The sequence below is a fragment of the Pelodiscus sinensis genome, chromosome 3 (genome assembly GCF_049634645.1).
Source record: "Pelodiscus sinensis isolate JC-2024 chromosome 3, ASM4963464v1, whole genome shotgun sequence".
NCBI classification, from domain to species: domain Eukaryota; kingdom Metazoa; phylum Chordata; order Testudines; family Trionychidae; genus Pelodiscus; species Pelodiscus sinensis.
The window spans coordinates 111,771,374-111,789,785 of NC_134713.1; the positions used below are offsets into that span (position 1 = coordinate 111,771,374).

The window sequence follows — 18,412 nt, forward strand, 5'->3', positions numbered from 1 at the left end:
AAGAAATGCATCTGTACTAAGTACAAGTATTTCTCTCTGCTGGTTAAAAGCACAATATACCCAAGTGATGCGGACATTCAGAATGAACACACACACACTCCTTGATAATGTATGTGTTATTGCATGCTTGCAACTAATGGCATCTCACTCTGAAAGGTGCTGAGCCCTTGGAACTCCCACTGAAGTGGATCAGGCTTTAATACAGCACATCCATTCTCATAACTGGTGGGAGATGAGTGACTATTTTACATTTCAGGGTTTTTCTGGTTTCAGATACATTTACTCTTGCTATTCATCTTGCACCGTTGACTTTGTTAGTATGATCATAAAAAGCTAATAATAATCAGTTTAGCCACAATTGCTGCATAATTACACTGTTAGTGACATCCTTCTCCAATCACAGTATAGAGTTACTTGAGAATTACTGTTCCCCATAGGCCTACTGCTCATCTTCATATAGCTCACTCTAGCATATTAATATATGGCAGCATATTTCATAGACAGGCAGAGTATATACAATTATGATCCAAGTTTCAAACGTGACTTTTACTGTAATGTATCCACTCCCCACATCACCTCCTATAACAATCTCTTTTTGTTCTTACATAACAATGCGTTCAGACATATAAGTTGAATTATAACCCATTTTTTTGTAATTTTATCACGCAAAGAGGCATAGCAGGAGGAGAGAATCCAATATTGATCTTAGTTCCCAGCACTCACTTAGGAAGTGATACTGCTGTATTCAGTGTATGGATGCAGGTTGTTACCTTAAAGCCAAAATTAATCCTTTCCTGTCCTTTAACCTGTGTCTACTGGCTAGTTAAAGAAGAAAACAAAAAACATTCAGGGACCTTTTTTACTCTAGCCTTTTTTCCCAATTTCCCATCATTATTATGGGAGCTGCACTAGTGCTTAAACACTGAATAGAGCATAAATATTTTACCAGTGTTATTCTGATCTGCTTGGAGCAGAGTTAGCAGGGTGGTAAAAGCACTGACAGCCACAGGATCCCTATGTACCAGTAGTACTACTACCAGTTCCATTGTATCAGTGGACAAAAAGCTGGGAAACGAGGGAAGGACGGAGAAGATTAGTGTGGAGAGACCATGAGTTTGGTATATTTGCAGTTAAGGTAATAGCAGGAAATCTAATTTGTTAGATAATGTTACAAGACTAGTGAAAGATTTAACTGTTTTTCCCCCTCTTTTAATTTGATACACAAGTTTGCAGCTTTCCAACCAATGGTGATTATGTGAGGCCTTTGGAGAAGATTTTACATCAGAGTTGCACATTTCAGGGTCTTTCTAAATGGTTTGTGAACAAATGTGAGCTGCTTGTGGCATTGTTTCCTGCAATATTTTTTTTCCTTAGGATTAGCTACCAGAGAGTTAACAAAAATGTGTAGCATTCACTGGTTTTCCAGCAGTGTGAGTATAAATGCTGTGTGGAATGCTCAGAATAGCATAAACAAAAGTTACAAGACTTGTCTACTGGCAAGTTGCTGCACTGTAATTTTCTCACTCCTGGGTTTGAGAAAACACACACGTGCACACACACACCAAGAGCACAGCAAGTTATACTGTAAAGTGCTAGCATGGATAGAGCTACAGTGCTGAGAGCCACACTCCCAGTGCTCTTAGCTACTCCCCTTGTGGAGGTGATTTACATAGAGGGCTGAGAAAGCTCTCTCCCAGCACTGCTGCTGTGACCAGAATGCCGCTTTAAAGCTCTTTAAACTTGAACATGTAGATAAAGACTCCTTCTTTAAAATCTTATTGTAAGCTGAAAATGTTATGTAAGATAAGGTGGCTGAGTGTTATTTTTAAAGTAATGATGTTAAAATAGAAGTAGCTGGGTCTACTTACTGATAAACTGCTTTTTTGGCAGACTGACTCAAGCAACTGATTTTATATGGATTAAAAATGTAGATCCTGTGTATGTGGAGTCATTGGAGTCTGTCTGACCAGTGTGCTCCCATAACCATTTTAGGAACCAAGATCTGACTATTTGTTTCAACAGAAAAAAATATTGTTCCTTTTAGACTCTAATTCCTCATTTCCCTATTGAGAAGCAAGGAGGCAAAAGGAACCCATCCACTTCTTCCTTCCCATTTTGATGCTAGAAGCAAAGGATTCCATGTTTTATTCCACTGCTACTTGTATATTTTCTTGTCCTTTGAATGCCCAGAGCCATGGGGAAAGACTTACCTATGGAAAAATAGCAACAAATTAAAACCACAAATGAACTTGATTCTCATTTATACTAAGACTCTTGTATGACTGGCAGTGCAAAACATTCTTCTATTGCCAGAGCATATACAGATGCCATGCTGTAAATAAGAATCAGGTGCACTCATGATTTTTGACACATGGTCACCCAAGTCAAGGCCCTGCCTACCTTATCCACCCACAAATGTGTATCTCCTTCTGTTTGCAGCATGGCTAATTCATTCAAAAGCTGGTGTTAACGTTGCTGAGTAGAAGCCAAGCAGTCATCTCTGCCCATCTGCTGCTGATCATCCTTACAAAAGGAAAGTTCAGAAGTATTCTACAGCAGTCATCCAAAACATCACAGGAACACTATGTTGTGTGCTGCTGTCAGACAGCAGTGTGTTACAGTATTTTAAACAAGGGCAGGTCTTTAGAAGATTCCAAAAAGATGATTCTTCACCTCTGAACCATTCCTCTCAGCACTTGAGTGAAATGGAATTAGGAAGCCTGAGAAGATACAGTTCCACAACAGATGTGTCCCTACAAATTTTTCTGGGTGACTTGTGAGATTCCTGTTTCCATTATTGCTCTTTTCTTAGCAGGTTTTGTGCTTGAGTGGAACCACTAACTCAGTTACCTCTGTATTCTCTGCTTAACAGAGGGTGCTGTGGATGCACTGCTCAGTTGTCCGCTATACTCCTTATCCCCATTTCTTATGGAATTAGCATTCCATTCAGTCCTGCAATTTGTCTGGTAATTTCTCCTCAGGTTGATAGTCTGATATATCATTGCCAATTTTTTATACAGCCATCCCCCAGATTACTTGCTGTTGCAATTCCAGTGTACCCTGTGTACATGGTTATTAATAGGGATGTGAATGACTAGTCATTTTCCAGGACAGGTTGTAGATTGTTAATAATGCGCTGGAGGAGTTTTAAGTTAAGTTGGAGGCTGTAGGTGATGACCAGTGGTGTTCTATACTTTATGCTGGCATAATACTGTGGAAACCAGGCACTGGCACTTGATGGAAAGGAAAGAAGGTGTGAGACGTAACGGAAAGGCACCATTTTCAGATTGCTAAATTTAATTTTCATGTCAGCTATTCGTATTCCTAATAATTTCTCTTGAATCCTAGAAGGAGCAGGCAGGGGAAAGGACATTATTACTGATTTCACCGCTAACTCCATCCATGTTTCTTAATTTGCATAGCAATGTCCAACAATGGTTTGAATACAGGATTTTGTTTTTCCATAGTTGATGCATAGTGGTAAGATGGGTTTTGTTGCCATCTTCATGATTGCCATTAGGAACACATTTTCAAATCTAGCCTCCCTTTCCGTGTCTGTAAATAACTGTGGGAACATCGTAGCTTTGATGCCTCAGCCTTAGGCATCAACTGTATGCCCAATCCAGGCACCTACCTACATGAATGACTTGTAATTATTTGTGCAATTATTTGTGCAAATGTAGAGGTGCAAAGAAGTGAGAGGCCTTTTATGGGTTGAATGAAATTCAAGCCCATGCTTTTGTTTTTCTTTAATCAGAATCTGTAGCCATAACATTCTAGTTTTAAAACATTGCCAAAACTAACATGAAAGTAAGAACTAGGGCTGGCTCCTCAGCTGGAGGAAATGAGGAAAGTTCAATTGACTTTAATAGGGCTATACTCCCGTGCCCTTCATTTGTTAATTTATTCAACCCACTGGCATTTTGTACATACCACATTTCTATTGTGGTATTCAACAATTGAAGAGCAATCTTTAAATAAAACAGGTGATGGGGTGGAATTGCCTTCCACTAGCACAATACTACTCCATCTCCTTTGCCCCCTTTCTGAAAATGGCTAAGCCATCAGTGGTCACATTTATCTTAGTCCATACAGAGAATCGTGAGGTGCAGTTTGACATTTGGTATGGAATGGAGTGCAACAAAAGGCAAGTATTAAAAATAAATACATAAATCCCAGGGAGGATCTCTAACCTGAGATTTCAGTCCTAGTAGACTAATGCTAGACAAAAGCAAGAGATACCCTATGATATGTCTGTTCTAGTAAATTTTGCATGTCCGCTTTGTGTAGAAGAAGAAAGAAGATGGAAAGCAAACTTCTGTTATAAAAGTGCTGTTTTTTTGAATTCACATGATAACCCAAGCTTATAAACTCAATTGTTAAACCAACATTTCTCAAAAGGAATGGAAACAGGAAGAATGTTACATAGGTTGAATTACATGATTTATAAATAAGATACGTAGCAAGGGAGGGGAACAGTTTGTTATATGAAATAATTTGATAAGTAACATAACTATACCAAATGAAACAGTACGTGGAAATCATCACAATAATATAACTGACTCTGTCAACAAAACTGCTACAGGACTACATTGTGGAAGACAGAATCTGCCTTTTAACCTTTACTGTCAAATGTTTTATTGCTGCCATCCCACAGCAACCTTCTTAAAAAATATTCTCTGCTGCATCAGGCTGCATGCACTGTACCTGATGTTATGCTTTATGTAAATCCTAGCAAATATCTTTCAACTGCAAACTATGAAAAGAGCTTTTCTCTTTTGAAGGTCTTCAGATGTTCTGTCACAAGAACAATCTTGTCATAAAAACACAGGCTTTGCGGTAAGAATTCCTGGGTTCTGTTTCCAACTTGCTGCCATCATGTCCTGGCAAGTCACTTCACCATTCTGTGACTAAGTTTCTTAATTTGGAAAGTGGGGATAGTAATTCCCTGCCTCAATGCCTTAATTAATTAATGTCTATAAAGCACTTTGATAATTTCATATTGAAGGTAACTTAGTGTGAGAGTCTACAAACTATTCTAAAACAGCAAGAAAAGCTTTGGCTCAAACGCTTAATTTCAACAAAGTCTTTTGCATCGTGTGTCCCTGCATGATGCAGTTTTAATTGTTTCTAGCATAGTTGCATTAAAATCTGATTGGTTAATTACCAGAGATTAGTTTTGAAATGCGCAGCCAACTGTTTTAGTACAAATTCTTAGAACGCAAAAAAACTCTCTGCAGTTTTGCTCTTGATGCATGACTCTAAAGTAAACAGCCTTGTCTCATGTTCAGCCTCCGTTTTGCATACAATTTAACGTCTTTTACTAACATAGTTGCATACTTCATAATATTGTATGGAAAGAGGAAAACCGTTCTTATTTTTTGTAACATGCTTTTCAAAATATTTGATGTTGCTTCTCTCTCTCTCAGTATTAGGGTGACATGGAGAGTCCTGACATTTCACATATCTCAGAAACCTGGATCTTGTCAGTTACTGATCTTTTATTGTACTGTAGGATTCATATACTGTACCAGACATACACTTATCCTATAGAGCAGGGGTGGGCAATAAGGCTGTGTCTAGACTACAGAGGGATGTAAATTAGACACTTTGAAATTGCAAATGAAGCCGGGATTTGAATTTCCTGTGCTTCATTTGCATAATTGTGTCGTGGCACTATTTCGAAAGTAGAACTGCAGTCTAGACGTTCTTCTGAAAAAGGGCAGGCTTTTTTGAAAGATCCTATAAATCTCATTTTTTGAGGAGTACAGTATCTTTATAAAAAGCCTGCCCTTTTCGAAAGAATCGCATCTCGACTGTGATTTTACTTTCAAAATAGCGCTTTTTCAAAAAAAAGCACCATGACGCGATTATGCAAATGAAGCACGGGAAATTCAAATCCTGGCTTCATTTGCAATTTTGAAGTGTCTAATTTACATCCCTCTGTCAAAAGAGGGATGTAGTCTAGATGCAGCCTAAGAGTCCAGTGAACAGTTTATTTACCTATGCATCCAGAGGTATGGCCGCTCGCAGCTCCTGTTGGTGACAGTTTGCCATACCCAGCCAATGGGAGCTGTGAGAAGTGCTGTGGTGCAGCATACTGCCTCCTTTATTCTGTTAGAATAAAACAAAGGTCCATCTAAGACAATAAGGAGGTGTTACGTACAAGGCCACAGTTATGCTTTTAGTCACTTTGCAGAAGGTGAACCTCACAGTTCTTAGGGAAGCAGCTGGATTCAGTTTGGTGGTAAGCATGGTAAGGAACAGGCCAGAGGAAAGGTGGATCTCCCAGGATCATGACTGACATTTTAACATCACCAATGGTTATTTTGCAGTCTGGAAAGGAAATCTCTGCTTCCAGCCTTTCAACAGATCTGTTTTCCTAAGGATGTTCATGTTTGATGCCTTTCCTGACTATTCCATGTTGATGTCGGTGAAACTGCCCCTGTGAGCCTCCATTGCTTGCAACACCAATGAGAAGTACCCTTTTCAGTCTGTATACTCTGTAGGGGTATGTCTACACTACAGCGCTAATTCGAACTAACTTAGTTCAAATTAGTTCATTCGAATTAGCAAAACGCTAATTCAAACTAGTTTTTTAGTCTGGATGCGTTAGTTCGAATTAGTTTAGTTCGAACTAGCTTGTCCACACAGAGTGGACCCTGAACCAGGGTTAAGGATGGCCGGAAGCAGTGCCGGCAGGGCATCAGATGAGGACTTAGAGCATGGAGCTGCTGCCTCAGGCTAGCCGAGGGCTGTGCTTAAAGGGTCCCGACCCCCACCCCGGACAGACAGTTCTCAGGGGTGCCCCGCTTGCAAAGCAGTCCTGGCTTGGAGTGCCCAGAGTACCCACACTGGGCACATCACAGCACTTGGTCATCAGACCGGCTGCACTTGCTGCAGGCTGCCATCTCGGGAGAGGGGGCAATTGGGGGGCTGCAGGAGAGCTTCCACCCCCAGAAGCCCGCAGAGCCAGCCCAGTCCTCCCCATCGGGGGCTCGTACCCCATTCCTCCCTCACCTCCTTCCACTTACCCCTCCCTAGCCCCCCTTCCTGATGTACAAAATAAAGGACAATTGTGTTCAAAAATAGAATCTCTTTATTGAACAAAACTGGGGGAGACTGGGAAAAGGAGGTGGGAGAGGGGAAGAGAGAGGGTGGGAGAGGGGAGGGCAACTAAAATGATCAGGGGTTTGGAACAGGTCCCATATGAAGAGAGGCTAAATAGACTGGGACTTTTCAGCTTACAAAAGAGGAGACTGAGGGGGGATATGATAGAGGTCTATAAAAGCATGAGTGGGGTGGAGAGGGTGCATACAGAAAAGTTCTTCATTAGTTCCCATAATTGAAGGACTAGAGGACACCAAAGGAAAGGAATGGGTAGCAGGCTTCAAACTAGTAACAGAAAGTTGTTCTTCACAAAGCAAAGAGTCAACCTGTGGAACTCCTTGCTGCAGGAGGCTGTGAAGGCTACAACTAGGACAGAGTTTAAAGAGAAGTGAGATAAAGTCATGGAGGTTGGGTCCATGGAGTGGTATTAGCCAGGGGGTAGGAGTGGTGTCCCTGCCCAAGGTTTGTGGAAGGCTGGAGAGGGATGGCACGAGACAAATGGCTTGGTCACTGTCTTCGGTCCATCCCCTCCAGGGTCCCTAGGGTTGGCCGCTGTCGGTAGACAGGCTACTGGGCTAGATGGACCTTTGGTCTGACCCAGTACAGCCATTGTAAGCTCAGGGTCGGGGGTCTCAGTGGACCACCTTGATTTTCATGCACACCTGCTCCTGGGTGGCCAGGCTGGCTGCTCTCCTGCCCTAGACGGCCACTTTCCTGTGCCTAGTGCGGAGGTTGGGGATGAGGTCCACGATGTCCGCACTAGACCAGGCGGGTGCCCGCCTCTTGCGGTCCCAGGCAAGCTCCCAGGAGCCGCCAGCCTGGTCCCGGGAAGAGGGGGAGGGCTGGGGGGCATCGTGTGGCTGGCTCGAGCCGTGCCAGGTGCAGGGTCTGCTGGCTGGATGCTGGCAGGCTTGCACCTGGCACGGGCATCGTAGCCAGCCCGTGCCCCTTTAAGGGGTCCAGGGCCAGGAGGGGGGCAGTAGAGTTTCCCTGGTGTTGGCCAGAGTGGCCACCAGGGAAAGCTGGGGAGGGCTAGCCTCCCACTAGTTCGAATTAAGGGGTACACACCCCTTAATTCGAACTAGTAAGTTCGAACTAGGCTTAGTCCTCGTAGAATGAAGTTTACCTAGTTCGAACTAAGCGCTCTGCTAGTTCGAATTAAGTTCGAACTAGCGGAGCGCTAGTGTAGCGCCTATCAAAGTTAATTCGAACTAACATCCGTTAGTTTGAATTAACTTTGTAGTGTAGACATACCCTAGCAAGGTGGTTTGGAGTCAAGATAGGGATGTGCGTTGCATTATCCCCACTCCCGCACAGTTAGGGAGCCCCATCACAGCAAGGCCATCCTGTATGTCTTATACGTGAGACGTAGTCACTACCCTTCTTAGCAAAAGTCTGTTATCGGTCACGCAAACTTTGATCCCAACAATCCCATGGTAGTTTCACCCACACCAAATTGATGCCCCACTAATGGGTAGTCTGGTGTTGCTACCTTCTAAACAGCTATTGCCACTTGTTTCTCTGCTGTCCAAACAGCTCTCATTTTAGTACAATTACTATGCTTCAGGGCTGGGGAAAGCTCTTGACACAGTCCCTAGGAAGCGGTCTTATGCAAAGGAACGTTCTGCAACCACTGCTCCTCATCCCATAGCCACTGGTCCCACCAGTCAGGACTTGTTTCCCAGGACCAGAAACAGCGTTCAACTGCCTCAAGGTGATTTATGACCGTTGGCAGCGACTGCGAATTGCTACGCTCTCTATCTTCCAGCAGGGCTGCTCGTGGCATCATATTGTTCTGTTCAGCGGCTCCCGTATCAGTTGCTTAAATAATGCAGGATAAGGTATGAGGTGTTTCTAACACGAAGACAGTGTACAGCAGAGCGGCGTCCATGCTTATCGTGCTATGGATCTGATCAGGTAACCCAAGTTTACGAAAAAAGGTATAAAAATGGATTGGTTTGTTTACTGTTGATTTCAGGGAGGGAAAAAGGGAGAGGGGAAAGTGCATCATGGGAGGCTAATGCCATGTTCTCATAACCACCCGCACCAATATTTTTGTCCCATAAGGCTTTGCAAGCCCAACCCAACATTCCATTTAGCTATACTCACTGTGGGATAGCTACCCACAGTGCAGTGCTCCATGCATTAGTGCAAACCTCCTAGCAATGCACTCTGCCGACGCAGTCAGTGCAGTGTGGACACGCAATTGCTTAAATTGGTGGCTTGCTGTTGATTTACATGAAGTCAACTTATCTTTGTAGTGTGCAGATGGCCTGAGGGGTAGAGAGGGAAGAAAAAGAGCCTGGCCTGTAGTTACTTACTGTGACGGGCCGTCCCCTGCCCAGGGGCGGGGCGAGCGGAGCCCCCGCCGGCCGTCACTTTCCCGGGGCCGGGGTGAGCAGAGTCCCCGCCGGCGGGGATCCGCCAGCCAGCCCCAGACCCAGACCCCCCAGCAACCCCACAACTCCAGCCGCCAGGGGCGGCAGGCGGGGGCACTCCCCCCGCGCCTGCGCCGGCAGCTGACAGGCGGCTCGCCCCCCGCCGGCTCACTCGGGGAAGGCGGGGTCAGGGCGCACGGCCACTCGCCAGGGCCGACGGCCGGGACGTGCCCGGAAGGGGCGGGGCCCCGGCCGGCACGGCGGGCCCGTTTAAAAGTGCCCGCTGCCGGAGAAGCAGGGCGCAGGCTCCTCGCGGCGGCGGAGGAGCAGCCCCCGCCGCAGGACGGAGCGTGAGCGCCACACAGCCCGGCTACCGGCCCGGCGCTGGTCCCAGGGCCTCCGGGACAGCCACTGCCCCTGGCGAGCGCTCAGCCCCTCGCCGGACGGCGGGCGGACCCCGCCGCGCCGAGCCAGGAGGGACCGGGACGGCCAGGAGTGCGCCAGGGCCAGAGAACTCACCCCCGAGACTCCGCCGGAACGTCGGACGCCGCGGACCGCCGAGTCAAGGTAGGTGCCAGGGCGACGGGATCGGCCGGCAGACCCAACGGGAGGGAGGAAGGAGCCCGGGGCAGGGCGCTTCTGGCGACCGTGGGTGGATGAGCCAAAGGGGGGAGAATCCTCACCCCCCCCCCGTCAACCGTGCCGGGGCGCTAGTGGCCCCGGCGCTCAGGGCCCCGGGCTGGGACCCGGAGAGAGGGCGGGACCGGGTCCCTCTCCCTCCACACGGGGAGCGTCCAGCACCCGACAGCCACACTAGACGAAAGGGACCAAACTAGAACCCCGGACTGGGGAGGACTTAAAGCCGGGGGCTTCGGCCCCACCCCGCTCGGCGGGTACTCACTGCCAGGGTTCGCTGACCCCCCCTTTCAGCCGGGAGGGGGTGATCGCACCCAAGGGGCCCAGGCCCCTATCAGGGATCCGGGAACGACACCGGACAAAAGGAGGACAAAAGGGGTCCGCAGACCCCCCCCTCTCGGACTGGGAGGGGATGATCGCACCCCAAAACCCTCATACTTACATTTCTATGTCTCCTGAGAGGATGAACTCGTTACTCATGGTGTCTAGTCAGTGGTGCCAGTTGCTATCTATTGCCTCTGTAGTTTTTTCTGTTATTAGATCTGTTGAGTAAAAGGTGTTTACTTTAAATATCAATACAACTACCACTTTAAAAGCACTTGGATGACTCTGAGGCCAATAAAATTAACACCAAATGTCGACTCAGCTACAGTAAATGCAGCTTACCAAATGGTGCAACATACCTAAGAGCATAGCTTATTTCCATCAGCCTGCAGGATAAGCATTGTGGAATCCTTGAGGATGGACAGGGTTGATATAATTATACTGGTAATTCATTATCCATTGGTATTGCACAATTCCTGTCATATCCTTGTGATCAACACTGTCCAGCCAGTACGATATGTATTTGTCTACCTGGGTTAGCATTAGACTTCATTTCTGTTACAGTTGCCCCTCAGCTTGTGAAACGTCTCCCTACATGCATACTGTTTGCTGATGAGGATGGGAGAAGACAGGAGTCTAGTTTTTCTTTCATCTGAAAGGCCTACCTGGTAAAAAGCCTACCTGAAAGATGTTACTGGTGAGACTTATAAGGAGAATGCATGTGAGTTTGGACAGGGCAGCTCAAATAGGACACAAGAAAGAAACATGTCATACAGGAAGCCAAAGGTAAAGAGATAAGGAGGTGGATGTTTCTCTAACCTGTGTAAAGCTGGCTGCACAGGGCCAGTTCTAGGGTCCCATTGTTGGAGGGCAAGTGAGTATTTCAGGGCCCCTGTAGGTGGCTCAGCAGAAGTCCTTTGGGAGAGTCACAGAAGCTCTTCAAGGTGTATATCTTTGCAATCATTGTAGGTCATTGACAAGGAAGAGGTGCAGCTAGCAAGAGGCTTCCATTTCATTCTCAGCACTTTCCTCTAATTTCATCCCTGAGATATTTGTTGATACAGTGACCAACATGCATCTATCCCTGCCAGGCTGACCACTGAGCTGCCTTTGCTTTATATAAGGAAGTGGTGTCTCCTATTCCTTGGTTGGAGGAGGTGACAGTCTAAGGTGATGTTTTACGTTCATAGGAAAGGATTGCAGCAAGCACAACAACAAACCAAGTTACTAGAAAGTATTTGTCCCTTGCCTCATATCCTTAAAAACTAAGGTCCTGAACAATGGGTGACCATGATATCCTAGGTCACTTCGGCTGGTTAGAAGTGTGGAGATTTGAAAAAGAGGAGGAAAATGTCTCTCTTCTAAAGCCCCACCTGGGTTAGTTTCAAGGATTCTGACACAGGCTGAGGCGTGTCATGCTGAGCTAACAAAAGAGAAGGGCTTAATTAAAGAGACATGGACTGGGATTAAATTGCAGCAAGGGAAGTTTAGGTTGGACATTAGGAAAAACCTCCTGTCAGGGTAGTTAAACACTGGAATAAATTGCCTATGGAGGTTTTGGAATCTCCATCACTGGAGATACTTAAGAGCAGGTTAGACAGACACCTGTCAGGGATGATCCACATCAGGAGTTGGTATCCTATGTCTTGCGAGTGAAATATGGCTCACTAGGGAGCCAGATATGGCTCTTTTGGAGCTTCATCTCAGCCCCCTTTCAGCAGGGAGGGCCTACTGGCACTACAGCCTTACGACCCCCCACTAGATTGGCATGCCTGTGCCGGCTTCCTGCAGGTGTAAGGGGGCAGTGGAAGAAAACCCTGAGCCTCCCTGCCGGATCTGGTGTGCGGGGAACAAGCGGAACCAAAAATGACTCTGTGTGCCACCATTTTCCTTCCCCTGGCTAGGGGGACAGTGTCGCGGGCATGCACTTGCTGGAGATTTCCACTTTGCTCCCATTGGCCAGAATCCAGTGAATGGGAGAAGCAGGAGGCCATGTTACACGCTAGCTGTGACATGGCACTAAAGCAAGTAAGTGCCCCCCCCCTTGTGCCCAGCCCCCACACCGCCAATCCCCTCACTAGTCCTCCCTCGCCGATACCCCACTCTCCAGCCCCCTCACTCATGCCCCCTGCCAAGACTCCACACCCCCAGTCCGCTCCCAACCCCTCCCCCTGGCCAGACACCATGCCCCCAGCCTGCTCCTGCACACTCCTTTGCTCCTGCCCCCTACTCCCAGCCTGCTCCTGCACTCTCCCTCCCACTCAGACCTTGCCCCACACCCCTTCCTGCAGCCCACCTCCTGCCCAGAGCCTGCACTCCCATCCCTATCCCACTCACTCGCAGCCCTGTCCTGCACACTTAACCCTTCATTTTTGGCCCCACCCAAAGGCTTGGGAGGCCCACAAAATGCACTAATCCTAGAACCCCAGAAGAGTAAATCTGGCTTAAGACCTTGAACCTCAGTCCTCCCTTTCCCTCCCCCTACTATGGGGATGGAGCACCAGAGGAGTGAGGTATTTCAGTTGGGGATTTTTGGAGGGTGTTAGGTTTTTTTGGTTGGTTGGTTGGGTTTTTTTTGTTTGGTTGGTTGGTTTTTTGCTTCTCACTTGTGTGGCCCCTGACTGATTTTTTTTATGGATCAGTGATCCCTGACCCAACAAAGGTTCCCCACTCCTGCCATAAATAAAGACAATGTTGAAACCTTTTGTGTTGGACATAGTATTTTACTTTATTTAAAAATGAAGCCTAGCCAGCAAGTCAGCCCCCATCTGGCCACAGCATCATAACACTCCTGCACGCCTCCCCCCAAAACCAACTCTGAACCCTCTACCATGTACCCTTCATAACCCCACATCTCTTAACACCTACACCCCCACATCTTTAGCCCCCTGCCATAACACTCCTGTACCGCCACACACCCTAACCTTGTGCCCTGAGTCCATCTTACACCCAAACCCCCTGCCCCTCATGCACCCCAACTCAGACTCCCGCACCTCCACATCCCCTGCCCCCTGCCATAAGATTGACAGAAGACAGCCTGAATGCCTGCATGAAGCTGAACTTGACCAGTTATGATGTAAACTTCAAAGAAATATGCAAAAAGATGAAGCAGCAGAAGTCCCATTGAATACAGTCTGTGAGTACAATGTCTCATTTATTAATCATTATGTCAATTATAAATAATATAACGTTGTATATTTTCAGTCATGCAAATAGGCATTCTTATGATGGGTCTGTGGGAGGTAACAGTCATGTCAGGATGCAAGGGTGTCTGCAGTGACCAAAGATCTTTCTCCAGTTTGGACAATGGGGTTCTCAATTGTCAGAGAATACCAGGGTCTGAGTTTTGTTTTGTTGGAGTTACAAAATGTTTAAATGAAAGTACGACAGTGTTAAACAGGAGCTCTCAGAATCTTAAAAAAAATGAGACCTCGTTTTCCGATACTGTAGAAAATACTTCCATACTTTGTGAAACAAGCTTCATGCCCAAATCAATGTGTATTTCAAAGTAACCAGTAAAACACATTCATTTCCAGTTCTCTTCCTTGTTTCCAATTCTATAAGTGTTTGATTCCAATTATATTTTAATGTTCAGTACTGTGCCCCTAAGCTGACCTTTTGTGTGAATGAGAAGACTGCAAGATGGGGTAATCACTGTTGGAATACCTTGGAGAAAAGAGACCTGATCTCTGAACTTAGAGAAGGCTAAATTAGAAACAGAGCTGGTCTGAAATTGGAATTGCCGATCTGTGGGAAATTCTGATAGTTTGAAAGTATTTTGCATGTTCTGAATGGTAACAAAAAAGTTGAAATTAAAAATCTCCACAGAAAGCAAATTAAAAAAACTGTATAGTTGAGAACCATTAAAACATTTCATTTTAATAATATCAAAACATAATATAATATAAATTATTATATATAATAAACACTTTATCATACATTGATATTAAAATTTATATTTTAATAAAATATGACTAAGCAAAATGACAAAATCAAGATATACCAGTATATTACTGCCAATCAGTCTTTTTTCTAGGAATTTCTGATTAATCTTCTGGATTGTACAGATCACATTAGTACAACAATACTTAACCATGCACCACCTAGCTAATGCTTAAAATAACACCCAGCAGCACCAACCACGTTTCTCACTGACAAGATAGTTTGTCTTATGTGGCACATTAGGCCCCAAATATATGGTAGAGCAGAACTAAATTAGTCAGCAACATTAACTTGGTTACAAAATCAGCCAACAGCCGCCTATTCTACTGAAATAATTCTAAAAATCTGCAAAATTGGGAAAATATTCAGTAATATGCCAGAATGGAGCTGCCTGTGACTTGTCATTGCCCTTCCAGTAAGCTACACAATCTTATCTCTTTCACAATCCTATGTAGCTTAGAGACTTCTGCCTGCCTGACCCTTACCTTGGTCTGGACAGTAAAGCTTACAAGGGACTTCTTCCTGACTCTGAGAGAAGGTCCAGGAAAGCCAGTTACCACTCTTGTCTACACTGCCAATCCTCATTTTAGAAAGTTCTTTTAGCCTCCCATAATGTTCTTTTCAGGAAGCAGCTTAGAATGAGACAGAAAAATCACTAAGCTTCCTCTTTTGTGAACAACAACACAAAGAAATAGAAAAAGGAGATGAAAGAATGGTGGTTAGAGAAGTTCCAGACCAAGAACTTAGGCACCAGTTCAGGACAGCACTTCAGTATCTGCTTAAATCCCATCCACTTCGCAGTGACCTATGCACATTTTTAAGTGCTTTCCTGAACTGGGGTATATTGCTGCAACTTAACAAAAGGTAAGGCCTCTTCTTCCTGTTCCTTTGTGCAGCCACTCAACTAGATTCTACACAAAACCCAGCCCACTATTAACAGTCACAATCAATGAAAATCTGTAGGAGGCTGACTATCCATTTTCTTTGCTATTTTTCACTGAACTGATATTGGAAATCAGACAAAGTCATGGTTGGTTGGTTGGCTGTGTTTTTTCCCTAATCATCTCTACTTTCTGTTACTATTCTTTTTTTTTTTCAGTTTATTTTAAAAACCTCACGGCTACGTCTACACTGGCCCCTCTTCCGTAAGGGGCATGTAAATTTCAAGAGTCGTCGTAGGGAAATCCGCGGGGGATTTAAATATCCCCCGCGGCATTTAAATAAAAATGGCCGCCGCTTTTTTCCGGCTTTTAAAAAAGCCGGAAAAGAGCGTCTAGACTGGCCCCGATCCTCCGGAAAAAGCGCCCTTTTCCGGAGGGTCTTATTCTTACTTTGAAGTAAGAATAAGACCCTCCGGAAAAGGGCGCTTTTTCCGGAGGATCGGGGCCAGTCTAGACGCTCTTTTCCGGCTTTTTTAAAAGCCGGAAAAAAGCGGCGGCCATTTTTATTTAAATGCCGCGGGGGATATTTAAATCCCCCGCGGATTTCCCTACGACGACTCTTGAAATTTACATGCCCCTTACGGAAGAGGGGCCAGTGTAGACGTAGCCCACAAGTTTAAAAAGAAAGGAGCAAGGCTTACAGCCTTTTCTGTCTTATTTGTCAGTTAAATTAAGAAAACTTTCATTTGATGATGTTCTTATCCAACGAAATAATACCAAGAAGCAGAAAATGTGTGAGATTTGTCCAGAGAGAGATGAGAGATGAGAATTTTTTCTCCTTCTTTGTCTTCTCTAAAAAAAAACCCATAACCCCCTCACTCTCTTTAGTGGATTCCTTTGTCAAAGGAACAGTTTTTGGAATTTTTCAGTACGAGAGGTGTTCTGAAGCTAAGCTTTCAAAACTTTTTAGTTCAAAGTTGAGTAATACATTGCATTTATTTACATATATAAATTGTGCAAGTAATAAGTGTTATGAAGGAAACAAGTCTTAAAAATGTAGGTGCCATTGTTCATTACCCGATTTACCTTCACTAGATTAATGATTCATGGTAAGGTAAATAACAATGTTTAAATGTTTATAGTAAGCTCTAGAAGTTGCATTTAATTAAAACAATTAATCCTTCCCTTTTCTACACTTTTACTGCTCAGTTGTCCAGGCTTCAAAGCTCAATTCACTGAAAAATTTGTCATGAATAAAGTCAGAGCAGGGATCTTTTCCCCCTTAAATTTAAGTGAATTTGAGCTTCAGTTCTCATTAAAATACTGGCTATATCTGGAATGAGTAACACTATACATGTGTATGTATTGCTTATTTAAAAAACACTGTAAGAGTTTTCCAAGGAGACTAATAGCTTTAGGTACCTACATTTTGGGAAGTCCAACCTGAGACACCTTGAGCCTGATTTTCAGAGGGTAGGTGCTCTGCACTTTCTGGAAGTCAGCTTCTCCTCGCCCTTTGAAATATCTCCAATTTCATGCCTTAAATTTGAGGCACGCAAAATCACAGTGCCCTTGGAAATCTTTGTTGCTGGAGATTTTGGTCCTGTATTTATCCACAGAACAGAGAGCAACAGCATAATCCTCAAAACACTGTCCAACTGCTGTATTTGAATCATGACAGTGAAGGATCATGTCATTGACTGAAAGGTTATTTCACCATTCAGTCCTGGAGAGAGACTGCCAGGAAGTATGTCACATGTGGAAAAGTTTGTAAGATACGCACAGCTGTCATTCTGGAACTAAGTTCAGCCCATGCAGTCCCTGCCAGATGTCTGTTTTGAGCCCCATTTAAGTTAGTGGGATGCCATGCATACACACAGATCTGCTCTAATACATATGCATGCCAGGTTAGAGGCTAACTCATTTCTTATAAAGGACATCAAACAGCTATAAGATAACAGCTTCCAGCAACTAGCAACCTGCGCTGTATTTGAACAAACAGACTAGCAGAGAAAAAGCTTTTTGTCCTATTACAAATCCTCTGAGTCATCCAGATCCAGTGACTGATACTTCCTAGTATTCATCTGAATATCAGATAGCTCAGCTCATTATTTGTTTAATTAGCAATAATTAAAGAGGACAAGCACATTAATTAAAAATATTTCCAATTCAGGAAAGCTTTAAAGTTAATATTTATATAGAATTGCAAATGGATTGCACATTAATATCAATGTTTAAATTAAACCATTGATAACAATAACCCAATCTTTAAATTAACATTGCAAATTGCTGGCAAAAGTCACAGTGCTTTTGGTTAGATGCTATCTTTGAATATGTAAATAGTTGTTGGCAATGGATTTGCTTTTTTATTTTTACCTTTAATTGTTTTTTATATAAAAAACCACAATTTTTAATATCTGCTTTATTTCAGTAAAGTTCTCTATGAGATATTTCACAGTAAAGAATGAGGCAGCCAGGAATTCAATACAATATATCACTTTAGCAAATGATCTCAATAGCTGAGCTTGTCACATAATTTTAAAGAAAGAAATCAACTGACTCCAGTTCATTTTACAGACTCAAAACTCCCATTCAATGGAGTTGGCTGTTGGTAGGTTAGCTCCCTCGAGCCAAGGTGTTAAAAAAAAAAAGGAGTCCGTGCATTACTGCAGAGCAAGCTGATCTCATGGTGCTAACTTTGTTTTATTTCTCGTTAATAAACTACAATGGTAGTTAAAATGGTATTACATACTTTCATAACATTACTTTTCCATGTAAGCAACAGCTAGGGTTGCCATATGATGGTCTCCCAAAAAATATCGGACATGCGGTATTTTTTTAGTCAAGCAAAAAAAGAAAAAAAGGAACGCGGGATGATAAGCCTCCCCCATTCTGGGGTGCTAGGAGCCTGTGATTGCACAGAAGCCTTGCAGGGGGAGTGGCTGGAACTCCCAGCCACTCCCCCCGCCCCGGCTAGGCTTCTGAAGCGCCCAGAACAATAATCGCGGCTCCACCTACCAGCTGGGACTCCCAGGCTGGGAGGCAGGGCCGTCATTGGCGCTGGGAGCCTGTGATTGCATAGAAGCCTGGCGGGGGCCGAGGGAGTGACTGGGAGTCCCAGACACTCCTCCCACCCCCGCC

The 18,412-nt window shown here is 44.6% G+C and overlaps 1 long non-coding RNA gene across 1 annotated transcript; it reads right to left on the bottom strand.

Annotated features, from left to right (window-relative positions):
- Positions 1–811: 811 nt before the first annotated feature.
- On the bottom strand, positions 812–16,992 carry LOC142827926 (uncharacterized). The gene is made up of 3 exons (XR_012902733.1): positions 16,698–16,992; positions 10,567–10,666; positions 812–2,210 (listed from the first exon to the last, which is right to left on the bottom strand). It is a non-coding gene; the product is annotated as an uncharacterized LOC142827926 (long non-coding RNA).
- Positions 16,993–18,412: the final 1,420 nt, after the last annotated feature.